This window comes from Ailuropoda melanoleuca, chromosome 11 (assembly GCF_002007445.2).
Source record: "Ailuropoda melanoleuca isolate Jingjing chromosome 11, ASM200744v2, whole genome shotgun sequence".
Classification (NCBI taxonomy): domain Eukaryota; kingdom Metazoa; phylum Chordata; class Mammalia; order Carnivora; family Ursidae; genus Ailuropoda; species Ailuropoda melanoleuca.
In genome coordinates this window covers 81,374,265-81,397,244 of record NC_048228.1, presented here as the reverse complement: position 1 = coordinate 81,397,244, position 22,980 = coordinate 81,374,265, and the positions used below count along the sequence as shown (strand labels likewise).

General features: G+C 38.2%; 1 long non-coding RNA gene across 1 annotated transcript; it reads left to right on the top strand.

The window, feature by feature from the left end:
• The first annotated feature begins 10,044 nt into the window (after positions 1-10,044).
• LOC109491208 lies at positions 10,045-19,617 on the top strand. Its single transcript, XR_002144541.2, has 4 exons — positions 10,045-10,164; positions 16,734-16,760; positions 18,650-18,724; positions 19,494-19,617. It is a non-coding gene; the product is annotated as an uncharacterized LOC109491208 (long non-coding RNA).
• Positions 19,618-22,980: the final 3,363 nt, after the last annotated feature.

Sequence of the window (22,980 nt, the reverse complement as noted above, 5' to 3'; positions counted from 1 at the left end):
GTTGCTTGTCAAATGGGCGGAACCTCACCACCAAGGATTGTTAGTATTCCTCTAAGTACTTTCCTTGTTACCTCAGCGTTTCCCAAACGGAGGACTCATCTAGGGCGCTGGTTTTCCCAGGCTGCTTCTTGGTAGAGCTGCATTCAGTGGGTCCGGGAATCTGTCTACCAAGCCCGGTGCAGATTAGGCTGAGACTAATAGGGTTCTCCTTCCAACGGTGTCTGTAAGGAAGGGATTAATAGTTCCATTTTCCAGTTGAAGGGTCGGAGGGGCAGAGCAACTTGGCCAAGCCACACAACTTGAAGGAATGGAGGTGATTTTCGATTTAGGGCAGAACTGTTAACCCCGAGGAATACAGTCTCCTCCCTGATTTTCTAAATTCCCCTCACTTGTCTTTTTCACCTGGAGGGGAGGAATGACCATGCCCCAGTCCTTCTGGTACCTGAGATTGTTAGATCCTGGAAAGACATTGCCCATTGGAGTTGGACCTTGACATTCTGCCGTTGGAAGTGATAATACGGAGGCAGCAAAAGAAAAGGGGATCCTCCGGAAAAAAAACAAAAAATACCACCCAGTATGCCTTGTGCGTCCCCAATACCTAATACCACTTTTTTTTGCCAGTGAGTTCAAAGGCCAAATCCTTTATTTTTTTCTTTAATAAACTTCTCTTTACAGACCGTACCTGAAATTCTCTCCCTTGAAAGATGAAATATCCTTATCTTTCCACGGTACCTGTTGATAGAAGTAAAGCAATTAGGGAAAGTGAGCTTATTATAAAAATTAGATAATTGGTGAGGTCCAGCATGTAGAAGCCTTCCCAGGAGCCCAGTGGTAGGCGTCATCTTCACCAAAATACTTCCCACCAAAAAGCACCCTCCTGCCTGGAAGACTGTGAAACAGCTGTAGCAAGAGACACCAAATCTCCAGGTCTTTGAACTGAATACTTCATAGAAAGCCCTGTTTTCACCCAGAAAATTTTCTTGACATTTTCTGAGCCTCAAGCATTGCCTTTTCTTTCAATTCCTGTAGAATTGTATTTATATGGCTTTCCTGGCTTCATTTTAGTTTCTTAATCTGTTTTTTGTTTTCTTTCCAAGAGTTCTCACAGAATTGTCATTTATTTTTATATTTGTAAGCCATCATCAATCCTTTTCTGATCAAGGTAGGTTATAAATGAACAAAAATTCTTACATTAGTAATGGTGTGTCTCAGAATGCCAGGCATTACTTTGGCCTCAAGATACTTCTCTTGGACATTGCATCAAAAACTGGGGATGTACTGTATGGTGACTAATATAACAAAATACAAATTATATTTTAAAAAAGATACTTCTCTTGGTAGATTTTATAAACTAATTGGAACCTTGTGTTTCTTTGCAACAGCACCTTAGTTCCTTGATTACTGTTCAGTCATTTATTGTTTAAAAAATTTGTTGAACACTTACTGCTTGATAATTTGAGAATACAGTAGTAACAAATATGATACAACCTCTGGATTTACAGTCTTCTCTGAAGGGAAATAAGAGCTCTAAGGCACACCAATTAATTAAGAATAGCTCTAGGAAGTGAAAGAAAAACAGTGGCCCCCCATTGAATGTATACATTGGTTTTACTATATAGTCTGGTTTTAAGAACCTTAATGTATGGAGTAAAATAAAAGATATCTGAGGAAATCTGTCAAAAGTACTCTTTTATTGATTGTTTATTCGTCATATCAGATTCCAGCCAAACATCTAATACACATGTTGAAGATATTAAACGACTCTATGACTTAGAACTCTTTTTCCAATTTTATAAATATAGGCTTAATTAAGACTTAGATTAAGTGGTCCGTAGTGTATAAATTGAACACATCTAGGCAGTATTCGTAAACTGTAAACTACTTAGCAGCTCTCACAGTAAGGCATTCAGGAAGCAAAGTATTCAAGAAAATTAACTTCATAAAGACTGAGGTATGATCTGTTTACTACCAAGGCCATTGGAGTATATATTCCCAGTAATTTCCAACTAGGTTGGATTTATTCCAAAATGACCTAGCCCCACCCTTATTTCCTTGATTTTTAGTCAGAGAGCAGGTATAGCTATGTCCTTTGCCAGATTTTGTGACTTTGCTCTTCTTATCCCTCCCACCAGGATGCACTCTGCTTCTGGTAGAGGTAATGTGACAGAATAGAAATCTTCCTCCTCTCCCTCCTTTCCCTCCTCCCGCTTTTCCTTCCATCATGGAGACTAACTCCCATAGAGCACTGGGGTGTCAGTTGCTATTCCCAGAACTTATAAAAGCTCACTGAATTATCTCAACAGCTCCTTAAAGAGACAGTGTTATTATCCCATGATAAGAAACTTAAGCAAGAGAGGTTGAGTAATTTACATCAGTTAGGAAATAAAGAAAAGAGAAGTCCAAACCAGTCTTCTCCAGGATCCACTCTCTGCACTGTATTGCCTTTTAGGGAAATCACAGTGCTGGAATTGAAAAGGCCTGTCCTGAAAATGAAGCCTGACCATGTAAGTTGTGGTATTTTGACTCATTAAATTTGTTGAGCTTAAATTTTCCCATCTGTAACCTGGGAATAGTAATATCTATGAGAATTTAATGTGATTGCTTGTATAAGGCACCTAGAAAATAGTAGTCCGTTAATACATTTAGTTCTATTCTCTTTACTCCAATTATTCTTCAAAACTAGGTTCAAATTCTACCTCCCTCTTAAGCCTTCCCAAATCTCTGCTACCCAGAATCATACACACAACAGAATTTAGAGTAATCTATTTTTCTGTAAAGGAAAATCCAATATTATTTTTGCCAAATATAAAACTTTAGGAATGTAGATAAAAGAGGCATATGTCTACCTACAGTATTTAATTCATTTTAGATAAGCAAATATTTATAAAAACAAAATTGTATATTAATCTATAAACACTGCTTGTTCCATTCATATGTTATAAAATAATTTTATTCACATTTGAGCATACAACTCTAACATCAATAACGGCATCACCAAGAGCCACATTTGGAATCATCAATGTTTTGTTTTTGTTTTCTCAAAGCATATTATTTTCATTTGTGTCCAAATTTTTGAAGAAACCTAACTTTCTGAATCCTTTTATGTTTCTGTCACCGGGAATGTTATTACAAACCACAAGTTTCCACCTGCGTTATATTAAGTTGTTTTTTCTCATTCATCCTAAATACGTATATTTGTAATCACCAGTTTTTTGTCTTTTGAATGCTTTTTAAAAGGATGCTTGCACTAACATAGGACACTTAGAATTGTGAAGTCACATCTCCATACATAATTACTTGATCTGTTTTAAATATCTTCACCTACTGGATTTTTAAACCAATTCCCTCAGGTGACCTTTGTGTGTATCCTAAACCATGACTGATGGAGGATGTTTCAGGCTACACGCCCCACACCCAACTCCAGTAGTTCAGGTAGTTTGCAGTTCGGATTAATGGACAATAATGGCGGAAGGGTCGAGATCCTGGAATATACAGATTCTAGGTACCAGGCATCATTGCAGATTTTTAACATTCGATCCTCACAGCAAGTCTGGAAGGTACATACTATCATTATGTTCTTTCTTAGCCAGTGAAAAAACGGAGACACAGAGTCTATTTCATCTAAGAACAGCAAGGGAAAAAAGATTTGAACCCAGACAATGTGAATTCAAAGACTACACCTGTTCAAGCATTCTGCCTCAGAGAAGACTTTTAAAGTTTGACCAGAAGGATATCTTTTCTGATGCCTGATTTTTGCAGGGAAAGGATGTGCCTTATGTTCAGGCACCTACAATGCTCTCTTAGATTTTCCCATTGACCTTTTTTTTTACTACTATTGGCATGCCTATGTTAGGTTTTTTTGCATTACAGATACTGAGGAGCTTTTGTTATTACTATTTGTGTTCCCTGATTCCATTATCTCTACTGGAGTACTCTTGTCAGTCTGCCTTGCCTTATGGATAGTTGAAATCTTTTATTACTATTTGAATTCCCTAAAGTGCCACCATAGGGCCTTGAATAAATGTTTGTTTTATTAAATTGAAATACTTATATTCATTAGGTAAAATACTTGATACTTTATTATAAGTTTTAAGAGCTGCTTTGAAAGTTATATTAACTTTCTCACCACAAGGGAACTGCCTAGTGGACTTCTATAAGGTAGACAAAGGAACAACGTCAAATAGTCAATTAAATTTGGCCAAAAATTGATGAGATTGTGGAAATAGCTTATCTTAAAATATAAGTTTTTGGACATCTGGGTGGCCCAGTTGGTTAAGCGTCTGACTCTTGACTTCAGCTCAGGGCGTGATATCTGGGTCCTTGGATCGAGCCCCACATGGGGCTCTGCACTCAGCACAGAGTCTGCTTATTCCTCTCCCTCTGCTTCTCCCCCCTGCTCTCTCTCTCTCTCTCTGTCTCTCTCAAATAAATAAATAAAATCTTTAAAAAAATAAATTTTTCAGAAATCATTAAATGTTTTAAAAAGTGAACATAAATTTTCCTATAAAACTATGTGAATTGGCAAAAGGACAGAATTAGGCTGGTGGCAGCAGAGGAAAAAAAAAGATGAATGAAGGAAGCAAATTTGGGGGCCAGTTTTAGAATCAGCAGGCCCCACAAACCTCTGAATTCTTATCTCCTCAAAGCCTTCCTCATTCTCTTGTCGTCTGAAAGAGTACATTACCTTTAGGGGTTTGAGTCTCACAGGAGAGAACACAGATACCCAAATCTAACTAAAGACCTCAATTTGCGCAGAAAATTTACTCATATAAATTGTGAATGGACCATTGAATGAGAATTTTGTCTCTCCTGCTGCCCTGTATATAACTTATATTTTATACTGGAAAATTTCAAAGATATAAAAAGATAAGAGGTAAAAAAAAAAATAAAAATAGGGGTGCCTGAGTGGCTCAGTAGGTTAAGCAGCTGACTCTTGGTTTTGCCTCAGGTTATAGATCAAGCCCCATGTGGGGCTCGGCACTCTTAGGGAGTCGTCTTAAGATTATATCTCTTTCTCCCTCTGCCCTCCCCCGCCCCCACACTCACATGCTTTCTCTCTCTCTCTCTCTCTCTCTCAAATAAATAAATAAATCTTTAAAAGTAAATAAATAGAAATAAAAAATGTTTCCCTATAAAACCAATGTGTCATAGAGATTAGAGTATCTCATTGACACTGATACATATTTCACACTTGACTTCTTCTGAAATGGGGATTCCTTTTCAGATGAATTGCTGTTGGCCAGGCAGTAGTCCTACTACAATTTGTCATTGTCTACATGTTTGTGAACTTGACCACACGTGTTTATATTGTCATCATTTCAGTTACTTGCATTGACAGTGCAACACATGTTGAGCTTAACTGTCATTTGCAGTGTCTTTAAAAAGATTATACTACGTTTCTACAAAAAGTCAAGGAAACAGAGCAGTGTGATATTAGATCAAAATCTATATCTAAATAATTCTCAAAGAGCATTTTCACATATGTATATAATAAAAATTCTGAGTGATTTGTGTTATATCATAATTTAGGTCACAGTGATTTTTTTTCCTCATGGCTTAAAAAAGATTTGTGTATCCTAAAAGAGATTGTGTTTTAGAGTTGTTGACATCCAGTAGTTTCTACCAGTGCTAACATAAATATCTAATTTTATTTTTCTATGGAAAAAAGTTCCTTAAGGAAAAGTCATTGTTAAAGGGAATTCCAGGGAGCCTAATTATTGCCCAATGGATTCACAGATGAAATACAATCACTGAGTATAAAATCATTACTTTCACTTTGTTGTGTCAGTTGTTCTCATATATTTCCAAAATTGAGTTTTCTAAACACACCAGAAAATTCTATTTGTGCTGTAGTTTGCCAACACTGTATAGCTCCATTTTTTTTCTTTTTGCTAAAAATGCTGCCCTTATAATAGATAATTAACCTTGACAGCTCTCTGACCTCAAGAAACAAAAGGGGGGAGGGATTTGAAGAAGCAAAAGGTAAAGAGGTTAGAAATACAAAACCAACAGCTAGAAATAGATCCCTAATAAAGCAATGAAATTAAACTACTAAAAAACTAATTCGAAAAGCACAGACTAATACCCATGTAAAAGGTAAACAAAATACAAGAAAGGGATTGATAAAACCTCATACCACAAGACAACTGCCATAAAAGCAAAGGTCACAAACTAGCTGTGGGCAGCATGAAATCCAAGTATCTTTCAGAAGCACATAGAATTTGCAATTCTTAATTCATTTCCCAAATTTAGAAGATTTTTATATTCAAATATGGATTTTCAGCTTCTCTTGAAAACTCAGAATGTCTGATAATACTGAACTCGTATTTCCACAAAGCAAGTCTGAATTGACTGGAAACCCAGCTACCCTTTCTGGACAGGACAGACATTTTCTAATTTGCAATAGTCCCACTCACCCTGTTTCTCCTTGATGTTGTAACTTAGGAGTTGTTAGAGTTGCAACTTGGTATCTTGCCTGAAATTATGATCAGTGGGAGACAAGCCATATGAGCGACCCGTGAGGCAAGCTTACGAATTTCCCAAATGGAAGTCTTAGACATATATAGCCCAGGTCAAAAGTTAGTACCCAATATATGAAAATATTTTATCATCAGAAGCAGCAGCAGCATGATCTAGTATCTATTGAGTACTTAAAGTACGTCAAATAACATGTGAAACACTTTGTAACTGTTACTCATTCAACTAATTTTTATAGATATTATGAGATGCAATGAGTCACAGAGATGCAGAGATAACAGAGACATACTTCGCCATCTTTTCGAGCTTGCACTATGATAGCAGAGGCAGATATTACTCAAATTATCACACAAATATATATATGTATATACATGGCACATGCATGTGCTATGATACATTTACATATACGATGTATGGTAGAGTGTACATATATTACATATACTATATACTATGTAGTATATCTTTGCATGCATACATATGCATTTACATATTTACATGTGTACACAACATATACATGTATGATGTTTAAACCATATGAATTTGCTGATATTTGTCTATATTTAACCTCAAAAATGGTCACTCCATGAGCTTTATATTAATACACTATAATTGAGAATGGAAGAAATGCTTTTCCCCTACTGCCAATCTTTCCTTCATGTAGAGGGAGTTTCTAAGCCTTCCTCCTCTCTTTGCCCCCCATTCCTCATCTCTACATACTGCCCTGTGCTAGTGAAGTATCTTATTTATTGGGTATATTTGGAAGGAGGGCCTGGCCACATGAGCCCCACTCCTTCATCCCCTCTCTCTTATAGTGTGGGCTGTCGTCAGGGAGCCAGAATTCTGTGCTGCTCTTCCAAGCTGTAACACCTATGGGAGGTTTAAATATATTCATAGCTTCAAGAGCCTGACATGTGATTCCTTGTCTGCCTGATTCCTGTCTATCTTTCCATTCTTTTCAAACAAGACCCCCCAATATTTGTGGCATTAGGAATGGACAAGATTCTATGCAAGAGAATAAGAAGGGGAGGAATGGTTTTTGACCAGTTAATCAGAAGAGTCCTCTTGAAACAAGTGACGTTTAAACTGAGAAGTAAAGGCTGGGTGGGAGGGAGCTATGTGTGTTGTGCTTGTGTGTGGGAGGACGGAAATAGATTCCTGGCGAAGAGGAGCATTTGTCAAACCTCAGAGGCAGCAAAAGCAGGAACTTTGGAGGAACTGAAATAGGGTCTTTTAGCTAGATAGTGAGCAAGGATGATAGAGTAGACAGAATGAAGCTGGAGGGACAGACACATACATTATGTAGGGCCTAATAGGCCATGTCTAGGTTTGGGAATTTTATCAGGAGTCATTGGGATGACAGTGGGAAACCACTGAAGGGTTTAAAGCAGGGGAAAATAAAACTATTTCCTCATCTCATATAATCTTCAAAACAATCCTTGTTGGAAGGTACTATTATTATGCCCATATATCAGCTGAATAAAATGAGATACAGAGAGGTTAAATTGCAAATGTAGTATTTGATAGCACATAAATATGATTCCAGGGACCACTCTTTTAATCTCTCTTCTATGCCACCTATCCAAAAGAAGTACACGGTCTAAACTGCAGAAATTTCAGGGTGTATGTGCATTTGTAGATTGTAACTTACAATCTTGTAGATTGTAACTTAAAATAATAGCTATGACTAATTCACCAGCTTTTTGAGGGATTTATAAAAAATTTTGGTATTTATAATTTGATGCCTCTGTCTTTTGGGAAACAAAATGGACAATTGGGTCAATTCATCCTTCTAGTTTCTACAGAATTCCAATGTTAGGGAAGATTTGATTTTTTTAATTGTAAGGTACATCTTTTGTGTTATGTAAACAAATTCAATCATTTCCCCTAAGCCAGGTAATTAAACATAGATTGGAGGAAGGGGAACATAGATAAGAATGCCCCAGCACTTCCTGTAAAAGTTCTGGTAGATTTGACAATGCATATGCTAACCAAGTTACTCTCTCTATATCCAAGAGTGCCACAAATGGACACGTGATTTAAAGGTTCATTCGTCATATTTAGTTTGTACATTGGTTATAGCAACTTCTATGTCATCAGTGCCTGCTGTTCTTACTTTAGAAAAAAAAAAATCCGGATATCCTCTTTCTCCATCTGAAAAGGTAGTGTTTTCAGTTTCTTTAAAACACATTTTTTAAGAAAAGATATCTATCTGCCATTTGATTATTTTTTATGTGTGAAATATGACATACCATCTCAGTTATGCCAAACAGCAGGTGCACAGACCTTCAAAGACCTAACTCTCAAGTTTGCATTTCCGTCACTCCACATGGCTTCGGTAGCATCCTGTATAATGGTTTGGTATTTTTTCCTGTGGAAACTCTTATACCCACATTACTTCCACTTCAATCTGGTTTAGCGATCAGAATACATGGTGTCTGCTCAGTATATTTTGCAAGCATATTAAGGAGACCGTGGCAGTCATGCTTGATTGAACTTTTCTTCTTTCACTTGTAAAGGAACTACTACTCATGCATTCATTCAGCCGTGAATGCTTGGCTTTTTTTTATTATAGTTACTAGGACACTAAAAAAGGAGGTTTTTGTTTTTGTTTTTCATTCATCTCCAGAAAACACAAGAAAATAAAACAGCACGGCAGTCACTTGTCTTTTTGCCCCAAGTAGGGACAATTTTTACTAAAGCTGTAATTTTTAAAAAGACACCAATTTAATTCATTAGGTTATCTTCCTAAAGTGCAGAGTGCATTTTCAAATAAAAAGCGAAACATCATCATCAGATGGATAAATATTTTATTGAACCAGTTGAATTCAATAGACAATGATTGAATACAAGGAATTTTAGTCTCTCTTTCATTGTCCCTTCCAAACTATGCTTTTGGATTTACTCTACTCTTGCCCGTGAATGAAATATAGGGCAGGTCTCTTAGATTTTTCTGGTCTGTGTCAATGAAGAGTCTAATTTATTTGATAAAAATGTCCAGTCTGATCTAGCATGACAGACTAACTGCAGTATAGTTCATTCAACATATAACATACTGTCCTCAGTCACCACCCTCTTTCCCACAAGCCTGCTTCTGGTCTAGAATGCTTCCTTGGGGTGGTGTTTTGGGGGCATGGTTAGAGGACTAGACATATTTCTCATGTTTCTCTAGGTTGTTCACCTCTTCCCTCATTTGCTAGCTGCTAAATCAGACCCCTCAAGGATCAGTTCAATCGGAAAAGGGGATTGAAAGGAGAGGTTGTCTCTGTAGTGGTGGGGGCAGCTGTAATTTTCCTGGCTTTTCCTCTCCTGGTTCTCCCCAACTCTATCCCCACTCCACCACTGCCCCCTCTTAAACACTGCTGGAGTCTGGAGATGCTGGAAATACTTGCTCTCAGCCAGCAGCTTTTGACACAGCACCTCAATACCTTCCTGGTACCTTAAGTTTCTTTCAAAAGACTGAGTGCCTACTTCAAACCTTTCATACAGTCCACAGTCTTCAGTAAGTTTTAAAACACACAGCTGGCATTTACTACAGATGTATGAACTATTGTCTTACTTTTTTCAAAGCTGAACTTCAAACTGCTGCCCACACAGCTAAGAATAAGAGATAAGAGCCACTGGACAAGTATATCATTTGCTAGAGACGAATTGTGAGAAGAACACACAACTCCATCAACGAGACTGGAGGTAATAAATCTCTTTCTGTAAGTCATGTATTCTGTTGGTTCTGATCATGTGGAGAGCCCCGATTTACTTGTGTTATAAACTTTGTAATATATTGTTATTTCTCCTCTAGAGAAACAATTATATGCTCACTATGTAGTGAGTGCTGGTATGTGTGCATGTGTGGGTGGTCATAGTTATTAAATACTACCCATATTTATTAATGCTGGGGTCATCTTTATTAACTACCCACACGCAGGCCCAGTACATAAACCATCTCTCGTAATCCACATACCAGTGCTATGAATTGGATTCTGTTATTAGCCTCATTTGATAGATGAGGTTACTTAGAGGTTTAAGAGTTTAACTAACTTGCCCAAGGTCACATACCTTGTACATGGTAGAGCTGGAACTCAAGCTTACTACTACTGTCAGATGCATAGGTCTTGCTCACTGCAGTTCCTACATCAAGCCCCTCTCCTTGGGACTGGACTGTTACTAGTTTAAGTAGTGACTGGAGCTGGGGTATTTAAATGGATTCTTGCATCCATCGCCAAAGGTTTGCTGAGATAACAGTCTTTAACAGCAGCTTTCATCTCTGTGTTATTGATAGAAATCTTTCACTGAGTGAGGTGTTTCCTGGGTACAGGCCTACACATGACTGTAATCTTCCAGTTAAACAATACAAAACAATAACAAGACCCAAGTCTTCGAAGTCATCCATCCACCCCCTTGTACATCTTCTTGAAAATTGCATCAAAATTACAGTCAACAATGTTCTGATCCACATTTCTTGTGATAGTTCATGAAATTTACAGTTTACTTAGTTATGATTTCTAGGAGCCTAGTTATGCATTTTAAATTCCATTTCACAGGTTCCTTGTGGCATCTTTGAACATTGAGATAATCATATTACTCAGAGTAGCTTGTGAGAAAAAAAGTGGGTTCAGTTAGTAACGTTATCAGGCAGGTCTTCCATAAGAACATTAGCGTCGTGGTGAGTTCGGAGCAAGTAGATTTGCTTTATAGGCAAAACAGCATACCAAAATCTTGAAAAAATTAAAGATTCTTGGCTATTAGGCCCTTAGAGAGAAGTGACAAGGTTCAAAGGGGGAAAAAAAGCCAGAATCAGGCCTGAGGAATGGTCAATATTTGAATTCATAGCCTAAAGGGGTTAAAGGAGCAAAGAGAGATCCAAGAAAGCTTTTGACTAATGACTTAATCTAATGGGATGGTTATGCCCGCAGAGAACCCATGCAGCTCTCCAATGACCCTGCTTAAGCCAGTCATAAAATTAACAATTCCAAACTAAGGTTTTGTATTAGTTCTATGTAATGCTGTATGAAAACTAGAGCTACTTGATCAAGTTTGAAAATGCTTTCCTCGGGGCGCCTGGGTGGCACAGCGGTTAAGCATCTGCCTTCGGCTCAGGGCATGATCTCGGCGTTATGGGATCGAGCCCCACATCAGGCTCTTCGGCTATGAGCCTGCTTCTTCCTCTCCCACTCCCCCTGCTTGTGTTCCCTCTCTCGCTGGCTGTCTCTCTCTGTCGAATAAATAAATAAAATCTTTAAAAAAAAAAAAAAAAAAGAAAATGCTTTCCTCAATACTCTCTCCTAGAGATTTATGACCTACATTACCATATTAAAGTCTTTACAGGAGTCCTGTAAAACAAAACAAAACAAAACAAAACCCAAAAAAACAAAACAAAACAACAAACCTGTTTAATCTTGCTTCACTTAGCATTTCCTAGGTCTATTGGATCAGGAAACCATCTTTTTGTGTAACACCTTTAGTTTCCTGAACCACACTTTTGGAAAAGCTGATAGAGTTTCATTAGGGAACCACACATCCTATACGTAATGCTCAAAGAAGATTATTGACTATTGTTTCTTATAGCAAAGCTATTGAGAATTTTTTGATCAGCAGGAGTTAAAGGAAATGATCTTTAAAATGCTTCTAAGGTTCAGCTATTTTCGATGTCTGTTCAAGGTCCAAAGACTTCAACCTGGCAACAGGGGTGACAAACTCAAATGAAAACTCTACAGCCTCTAGAATAGGGGCCTCAACTGCAGGTCTGTCCACCTCAGCATAGGAGTGAAATAAGGTGTCCCTCTGGATAAAGTTGAGGTTTTTACTTAAAAATTAATTCTAGAATCCAATTCAACTCACAGCCAAAAATAAAGATCACAAAGTTTATGCTATAGAACAAAATTTAACCTAGAAAATTTGTAAGTGGATGGTAACAAATGCTGCTATAAGCCCTAAGGAGCTCAATAAAGTACACTTACGACGTATAACTAATTTTAGCCTAATTAGTGACATAACTTCCAAAGAAACTCTTGAAACTGGTATTTGCCAAAAAATAATCAATATAACTGAATGGGTTGATATACTGGTCTAACAGTAAGACCAGATGATATTTTTGAAGGCTTAATTTGTATCAGTTACAGAGGTGAGCACTTCCACGGATTAGGTATGCTGATCCTCATAGCAACCCACATTTCATTGAAGGGAAGGGAACCTGAGGATAAGAGACTTTAAGTAGTTTGCTCGAATTCATATTGGTAATGCTTAATTGAGTCAGAACTACCCACTCTATTCTATATCCCATTATAAGACTTCTGTGTATTGGGGTTTTATGCTACTTCTTTGGATGTGGTAACAAAGGTCAGAATAACAGTTCCCCAAATAATATAGAAGCTTATTCCTTTCTTAGTTCACATAAAAGTATTTCAGAACCAGATCAAACTCTTTATCAACATGTGAAATTTGTCTCATGGTCAGAGATGGCTGCTCTAGCTCTCACCATCACATCTATACCCCCACTAGTGAGAAGGGGAGAAGAAAATGCACAATGTACTGTTTTACAGGCCAGACCTAGAAGTTCCTCACTTTTACCCATGGGCTATGGCCTAAACTTTAATCAAATGGCTACACCTAGCTTTAAGGAAGGCTGAGAATTGAAATCCTTATGTTGGGCATCCATCTGCTCAGTTAAAATTCCAGGGTTCTTTTACTAAATGAATAAGGGGAGGATGACTATTTGGGGAAAACTAGCAGTTTTTTTCACGGAGTCATTAGCTACAAGCTATTTAATTGAGATCCCTACCAAAATTGTGTTTTAGCTTTAGAACAGATTATGTTAGGCAATCTATTTTGCTAGAAATTGAATAGCAGAGCCAGTTGGCTGGAATGGCATGAAGTCTGAATCAACAAAACATTCTTTCTTCAGAAGGTTGAGAGAGGGTAGATCTTTGTCATAATGGAAGATACATTCAGCATCTTCAAAAATAATACAAAATTGTTAGAAATTATTGCTGGATCAATCTAGAGATCAAAAATTCTTGCTATGTCTCTATGGTACTATTAAGATATAGGTTGTGCTAAAGCATAAAGGATCAACATTACGCTTATGCATATGAGTCCATTAATGATACATGTCTATAAGGGTCAAGGAATATTCATTGAAACTACTAACAGTCTCATTTATTTCAACTGGATTAAATGGATCATAAATAAGAAAACTAAATATGAGTAAGGTGTTACTCCCTAAATAAAAGTCATAGCATGGGCAATAAAGAATATATATTCCAACGAAATACACATATGAAAACCAGCAGGCCATCTGTGAGATTACCTTGGATAACGTATGAAAGAAAAATCTACATTAGAGCAATCCATTCTAAAGTCTTTGAGGATAGAACACATTAAAAACAAATCTCATAGAAATTTCCATAAAGAATCATTTTCCTGGGGTGCCTGGGTGGCTCAGTCAGTTTAAGTGTCTGCCTTTGGCTCAGATCATGATCTCAGGGTCCTGGGATGGAGAGCCCCACATAGGGCTCCCTGCTCAGTGGGGAGTCTGCTTCTCTTTCTCCCTCTGCCCCTCTCCCCTACTTGTGTGCTCTCTTTCTCTCTCAAATAAATAAGTAAAATCTTAAAAAAAAAAAAGAACCTTTTTCCTTTGAAAAAAAATAAAAAATCTTTGGAACCACACAAAAAATTGTTGCAACAATCACAAGTATATGGCTCAATGTTTAAAGACTAAGATTTTCCCACATTGTGCCTATTTTGACTAATAGACACTAATATATAGTGAATTTGCCACTTTGAAAGAAATACGTCATTTTTTTTTTTTAAGTAGCCTCCACTTTTCGCGTAGAGCCCAATGAGGGGCCCAAACTCATGAACCTGAGATCAAGACCTGAACTGAGATCAAGAGTCAGATGTTTAACTGACTACACCACCCAGGTGCCCCAAAATAAGTCAATTTTTAAAAATCCTGTCTTTATATAGCTCCCACCTACATAGAGTTCTGATTTCTTTTAAATTTCTGTATTTTCATTCACCTTTCTTCTCTTTTTTATCTTTTCAAATATTTTTCCAGGTATTCACTTTTATTGAGAATAGTACTGCAAATATCTACATGCCATTTTTGTTAGAAATCCACAGCTTTCAAATCCCTTTCCTATGGAATTTTCATTTACTCCTTGGAACTAATGCATATTAATGCAAAGTACAATGTCTTATTAGAGATATCCGAAGCTCAATACATTTCTTAATTTTCTCTTGCTTAGCTAGTGAAATCCAGGGCTTCTGATTTATGATCATTTTAATTGATGGAAGTTTTTCTTGTACTCTGGAGCCTCCAAAGTATTAAATGTCATTCTACACCATTCCAAGGAACGCAGGCTTTGTGTTTCCTAGGAGACCAGGTGCACACAGCAATATTCTTCAACAAATAAAGGGCACACTTATTCTTTTTTCAATATTATAAAACTTAGGAGAAGTTTTTATGTTAAATCCTAAGAATCATAGCCCGTGTAAATATTTTTTTTTTTTTACATTTATAATGGTGGCCTCAGCTTGAAACCTGGCATTTTTGTCTTTGCATTTGGGTAAGTCTGGGTACACCTGGAGGCTCTATGCTAGTAGTTTTGAAAATCTTTTTGAAACCGAAGACTCCTTTGTTCAAATGAAATCTTCAGAGGAAATGAAAATGAAACTAATAAAATTGATGATAATCTGGTTGAAGTAGGGAAGGCGTGGGGGTGGGACATCTTCCCCTCCGTGAAAGTGCTGGTAATTCTAAGTAGTTGACTCTGTCAGTGACACGGATTGCCCTTCAGCTCAGTCCCGTGACTCAGACCTCTGCCATAGGGTAGCGCTTGGAATAAAATAGAACTGTCATGGTGAGAGCTGTGGCCTTCAAGTCTAAAAGATGCTGAAAACCTAACACAAAAGTAAAATGTAAAAGCTGTCATAGAAAGCAGCCCTGGAGAGTGGAGGTTATGTTATGCCGGAAACTTCTGGAGCCGCAGAATAAGTAGAATGGATCACCATTTGGACCATCAGGGAAGACCTCTCCTTTGATGCCTATCAGCGGGATCAGAGTTTCACAGCTTTCAAGGCTCTAGCAATAGACATTACAAAAAAACTGAGAAGTCGAAGAAAACTGCAGGTGCCCCATAGTAGCCGACAGGATATTTCTTGAGGACAACTAAGGCAAACCTCAAAAACACATTTAAATAGTGCAGGGGAAGCAGGAGGCAGGGAAGGAGATCTAAACCCCTTTTATTTGCCAGAAGCCATGTAATAATGAATGTGTTAGACTAGGGTCCAGGTGGGAGAACAGAATTCACATTCAGTGCTCCAACAAGAAAGACTGAACCTAAGGAATGGTAGTATCACAGGTGTTGGAGGCCTGCAAGAGGGAAACACAGGGGTAAACTCAGAGCTTATAAGATCAAGCAAGAACTGCCCCAAGGGCTAAGGGAACAAAAGGCAAAAGATGGAGGTTCCCAGAGCCCCAGCTTAGAGGAGGGGCCTCACAGAGCTCAGGCTCAGACCCCTGATCAGGGGGTTCACCTGGCTGGTGCAGGTTTCTTTAAGGCAATTGGTGAGTCATGATCTAGAAGTGCCAAAAGGTGTGAGAATAAACAGTCAGTTTTGGAGTAGATTGCCACTGCCAGGTGCTGCTGAGAGAAGATGTAAGAAAGAGGAGGGAGGTACTCTCTGCCCTTTCCCCCCTTCCCTCACTTCTGAACTCCCTCTAGTGACTCCTATTGGCAGAATGTAATTGGACATCAGCTAGCAAAGCTGTACCATGCTCAGGCTTGCAGAAAGAAAAAATATATTTGGGGCAGACATAATAAACAGAGCAAGCACAGAAAAGAACCGTGTGCAACTATTATTACAGCCCTATTTTTTTTTTCCTCCCAGGTCGGTGTGATAGCGCCATTGGTGATAATTTTTTTTTCTTATTTTGATTCCGTATTGTTCAAAAATTAAAGGTGAAAAGCATAAAAGAGAGACGTGTATTGTAAAATTACTCTCAGGAAAAAAAAACAGCTGGATATAAATTATGGCAAAGCCCTTATTTTTTGAAAGATATTTTCAACACTCAATTTGATATATTGACATAGTAAATACGTATTTACTAAATAATTAAATTAACCCCATTCAGTTTCTTGGAGACACATTTTGCAGGCAACTGTAGATGCATGAGACATTTTTAATATTAAGAGGCTGGACTGATAATGCCTGCTCTTAAAGTTTTCTTGACTAAAATGTTATCCTCTGCTTTTTAGGACACCAAAATCTGGAGTCTCAACCAGGTACGTTTATGGGTTTTTGTACTTATGTAATTTAGGGGGGCAAAGATTTGGCCCTGTGCCTCATACATTGTGGGGTAGTTGGATGAACTCCTACATGGGAAACTACCAGTGAGGGACCTTAACTTCAATAATTTATGGTCACATTTCTTCTTGTGTATTTGGTATTTGAAACAAATGAATTGTGCTCAGCTTGAACCCAAAACAAAGGATATTGGACTTTGAAGACTGCATACATCTTAATCCCTAGGCTAGGCCTAAATTGCCCATTCACTCAACAGAAGTTTGCACTGTTACTCTATCAGTCAGGGTTCATGCAGGGGAGGAGAGTCACTCTGGGTTCTGGGGAAAAGGATTTATTGTAGGAACTAGACTTTACAATTGTGGGAGGAGCTGGAGAAGTGAAAGTCTCGAAGGCAGAGTTTAGAAGATCAGCGTAGTTAGCAAGCAGCCAATCTGAGAAGCCAAGTACAGCCAATTGCTAAATTAGAACCACAAAAGGGGATCCCATGCGGAGTTTTATGGAGAGTTGTTCTTTCTGTGGAGACCAATTCCGTGGGTCCACAGTCAAGTGTTTGGACGTATACACGAGGTCGTTGTTGATCATTAGGGCCAGTAGGCTGCAAAAAGACCTACTGTCAGAGCAGAGGAGAGCTAGAACATGCTTGAAACCCACTAATCACAGCTTCATATGTCCATCACCTCATTGGGCAGCAAACCATCTTTCAGAAAATAATGTTTGCTGCATCACTTCCAATTTTCAAATCTCTTGCAAGTTCTTCTGTTGGCTAACTACAGGTAGGGGGACCATATAGATGAGGGGATTCTGGGAAACATAGTTCTCCATTTAATGAAGGTGACATAATAGTCCAGCATAGCCTGTCTGTGCAAGAGACTTATTAAGTAATCTTCTGTAAAATGGGAATAATAACAGGGTGTTTGTGAGGATGAAGTGACATAATGCATGTAAAGGTTTTAACAGTGCCTGTCACATGGTGAACACTCAAAAAGTGATTTTTTAAATATATTAAATAAACAAAAATGGAAAGTAGTATAAATAACTCTGCTCAAGGTACATTAAGGCTATTATATGTACACTGCTATGGTGGCCCTGAGAATGTGTCTCTTAGATCTCTGACTGCTGAGAGTACAAGTAATGCTGGCCTTGGCTGCCAAGTGCTGGCCACGCCTTCCACTGGCCTCCAGCCAATGACTGGGTGCGGCAGCGATCCTAAGGCAGGTCTGTTCCTGGGAAACCCAGGATTCCTCTGGCAGCAGAGCCTTTGGCTCAAGACCTCCCGGATTGCCATTGCCATACTGAACTTTCCCTAGAATTGCAAGGCCCAACTAGAATCAACCCTCCTTTCCCTCCTTTTCCTTCCTTCCTTCCTTCCTTCCTTCCTTCCTTCCTTCCTTCCTTCCTTCCTTCCTTCCCTCCCTCCCTCCCTCCCTCCCTTCCTCCCTCTCTCCATCACCCAGGTTCAGGGCAAGGCCTCTCCCAGCTCCCTACCTTTGTCTCTCACTGGCAGTTCCCCTAATAAATTTCTAGTATGGTTAATCTGATACTGGTATTTGCTTCTTGGAGGACATAGACTAACATGTGCGCAAAAGAAATATGTTGGTACCCTAAGAAAATAAGGTCTAGCAACCAAAAAGTGAAAAAAGGGAAATTAATAAACTGATGACTAATTTAGAAAAACTGACCTTCATGATTTGATTATACCACCAACAAAAACTGCCTGTAGAGTTTCTGGTTTACATAACCTGCCCTACCTCACAGAAGCCAGGCTATGACTACAGAGTCCTATAGTTAGAAGCAGAAAATCCTGTTTTCCTGAGACCACACTGATGAAAACCCAGGGAAGCCACTCCCATTTCATGTCTCCCTACAGGGACTTTGGCTGGAATGAAGGCAACACTAGAAGAATATCCTGGGAAGGGTATCAATTTTTCCCACGCAGTCCCAGGTAATCCAAGTAGGTGGAGATAACGCTTCATTCTGCTGTTTACAATGCAATATTGAATGAGCTGGCATCGATTCTAGCCTAAAGCATAGTTGCTATAATATTTGAATAAGACTGTAAAGGGTGTTACTAGATAAACTGAAGCACATTAAAAATTTTTAAGGATTTATTTGAGCAAAAATATATTCAAATCAGGTAACATCTAACCCATGGTGGTCAGGAGCACTCCCTGAGCAGGAGCCCAGGAAAAATCTTACATTAAATACAGAAGCAGAGAAAGGAAATTATTTGATTGGCTAGAGCTTAAAGCCTGGTTGGCTTTTGGGATTGGTTTTCCTCAGCATTTCGATTGCATAATCTTGAGGCTTTTATAAGCTTAGATTTTGGTTTATTTACATAGGCCACTATAACATTAGAGCCACATCAATCCAATGGCCTCCTTGTTCAATTAATTTAAGAGGGTATGATAATCTTAATTTCTTCAATTGCTTTAAACTCTATTCCTGCTTCAGTTGAGGTTATTAGTTATATACATATCTAAATTAGTACTCTTTTGCCCTAAAGAAAAATTATTTTCCAGTAATACAATTCAATGTTCAAATGGACTTCACTGGACTCAATATAAGAGCCATGAAGCAATGTTGATGCTTTTTAGAAAGCTTCTTGTGAAGACCCTTGTTCATTATTTTAGTGTCCTTTCATAAAGATCTATATGCTGAAATGACCTAGAATTCAGTAACAGAAATGTTTCCTACCTTTTTTCTTCTAAAAGTAAGACCAAAAAGACTTCATCCTGTCATTGCCTTGATGGAAGGCAATGGAACCTCCATGTAAAGTTCAATGCTTATCATTTCACTCATCTGTGGAGTTTAAGAAACAAAACAAATTAACAAACGGAAAAAAAGAGGGAGAGCGACAAACCATGAAACAGACTCAACTATGGAGAACAAACGGCTGGTTACTAGAGGGGAGGGTGGTGAGGCGATGGGAGAAATAGATGATGGGGATCCAGAAGGCCACTTGTTGTGATGAGCGCGGGGTGATGCATGGAATTGTTGCATCACTATATTATACACCTGAAACTAATATAACACTGCATGTTACCTCTATTGGAATTAAAACAAAAACAAAAAAAGAATGAACTTACCTCTTTCCTGGTCACTTTTTCTCCCTTTTCCCTTATATATTTTCCCGATCTTTCTGGTCTTATTTGTAACAATCATATTGTTTATGAGTTTAAGAACTCTAAAATATTTGGATTTGTTTTGGAAGGGAGAGGAGTCAGAAGGCTAGAAAATTTTAAATAAATTATATATATAATATAGATTATATTATATTGATGATTATGTATGTACAAATGTTGACTCAAACCATGATTATAAATTACCGACCAAATTTTAGAAATAAATAACACTTAAAGGAGTTATGAATAATTTAACGGTTCTAATTCAAGGAAGCGCATATAGCTTACAATTCATATTTTTTTTTATTGAGAAGAACACATCTTTCCTCTTCACTTAAGCCGGGTCCCAGAACCAGGAAATAGAGCTAGCAGGGAGTAGATGAGCTCCGTAGTAACACCTGGCACTCTGCCTCTGGTCCTCCTTCAGTGTCCTCATCATAAAGTAAGAAGGTGGGACTAGGGGGACCTCACAGATTATGCCCAGCTCTGGAATCATGTGATCCCGTTTAAGTGTAAGCTTGTTGGATGTCCACATTCCAATATCTAATTATAAGAGAACATATACAGGAATGACAAAAAGAGGTGGCATTAGCAAGAGGGAGAGTCCAAACTCGCATCTATTTACAAGATATGCTCAGGAAATGGACTCTGGTGAGGCATTTCCTTTCAAATTAGATTTGAATGTTATATTACAGAATGAGCCTTTTGAAGTTCCAAGAACTCCAATTCCATTCTGTGATCTGACATCATGAAAATGGACCTTGAACCAGTCAAAAGCCCAAATTCATTATGGGGAAAACAATGATACTAAATATATCTGTAGTTTCTTAGTCATTATAGTGTTTCATGAAACTGTAACTAGTTTAAAAACACTCTTTTTGGTATAGCATCATGGTATAGTACCATCAAAACAGATACTATGCTTGAAAACAAGGGAGAAGAGTCTTCACAATTATTTTGAAATGGAGTGGTTTGTTTCAAGCATAACTGTTAACAATTACTTTATTCTAACACTCAAAATAAACAAAACAATCAGATCTGAAAGAATTTGGTATTAACTTGGTTGTGAAATATCAGATAATCTTGACACGCTGCAACAGGTTGAGAACTGTTTTTTTTACCTGTAGCACTAAGATAAACTCTAAGCAAAAATACATAATAAAGGCAGAATACACAGCATTAGAAATTGTTTATTTAAGTCTATCTTACATAGTTAGCTAGTTAGCCTTTCCTGGTAGGCTGAACTGCACAAACAGGATGTAAGTCTTTTACTTTAGGATCAGCTCCATGAAGAAAGGGACTTGTGTGCCCAGTGCCTAAAAGGGTATTTGACCCATAGTAGACGCTTAGTAAACATTTGTAACCAGTGAACATACTTGTAGGTTATCTCGCTCAATTTAGGGTTTAAAACCAAAAGTTATCGGTACTTGCCAAGATGGATGGATTTTATTTCTGTACAACACGTGGAACACATTCTAGAATGTGTGTATAAATATATATGTATATTTAGATGCCAGTTGTATCTCTGGTATAGTATAGAGTTGTTTGAAGGTGGTTGCTGTTGTTTTCTTGTAAATATTGAAAAGGAACTCCCTAGTTGTGGGAAATCCCTTGAGTCTGAGCTTACAAAGTGCTATAAAGCTCTATTTTATCTTGGTATTGAGGCTCTCCAAAGGATATATCATTCAAAACCTCAAAGGAAGCTATATCTTATGTAGCAGATGTAATCAGCCACAGGACAGAAACAACACTTTTCTGAAGGCTTATGAGATCCAAATGCTTTCAATCTCAAGATTCACTCGAAAGGGGATGGAAGTAATTACCTTATATTATATACTTCCATCGGTTTACCATTTTTGTTTCCTAGAAAATCATTTGAGAGTAAACTTAGGGAAAAATGTCATGTTGGCAATTAACATAGCGGAGTAATAGAAATCCCAGGATCCTCTAGAGAAGTAGGAGGTGTGAGTAAAACCCTCTTCCGGTGCCTTCCACACTGCAGGTCAGAAAAAAAAAAAAACAAAAACTAACCCTGCCCCCCAACACTAAAAACCCACCATGCTTACATGTTCATTCAAACTCACACCCACAGAGGTTTTTTTTTTGGCCAACCAAATTCATTTCTCCACCAGCCTAGGAGATTCGAGGACTGAGCAAAAGAAGCTCATCATTAAAAAAAAAAGTGAGTATATAACCTAGAGGAATTTTTTTTAAGTTCAAGATGTCAGCTGTGTCGCAGTTCTTGTCCCCATGGAAACAGGATGTACTTGGTCTCCCCGTGTGATGAGGGGAACAAGGTTGTGGCCACTCGGCTGCATCCCTGGGCATGGTTTCACCCCGAAGTTCTCCTGACTGCCGTGCTCTTGGTTCGTCTGTGGTTCCACTGCTCGTTCTGCCAATCAGGCTGGACATCTCCCCAGGTTTGTAGTTGCATTTGAGGATGTCTGGTTTATATTTAGCACCCCTGCCTCTCTAGCCTGCCTGTGCCATTTGCCCTTTCTTCCCTTTGCTTTCCTTGTCTAGTCTATAGCATTCATTCTTCTAAAATCCTGGGTAACACATGGCTCATTTGCTCTTTTCATGTAAATTTTTGGTTTCCTTTGATTCTTACTAAATGCAATGTTTGGCCATTGCTACTAGATTTTTAAGATCCCCAAGGACAAGAACTATTTTTTGTAAGCCACATACAGGATCAGAAGAATGCTGAGCACACAATAAATATTCACTGGCAGGCAAATATCTCACTTCAGGGCTCCGGTTCTCTGTAACATGGAGATGGGCAGGTCACTTGTCCTCACTTTTATCCAGCAGAGATTTGGTGATAAACACCTGGCTCTTCTCAAGTGGATTATCGAGGATGATCTTGTCTCGCTGTTTGTGCTAGTCATAGCTCACGGCTAATGATTAAAGTTGCCCCCAAATACGTTGCAAAGTCTATTATTGGCCCCAATCTCACAGCTAAGCTGTAGAGAGGCTATCACCACTATCACGCTGAAACAGTTAACATTCTATGGAAGCCAAACCTGTATTCACATAGCCGACTTGCTCAAGAATTCACTTGCCTTATTATATTCTG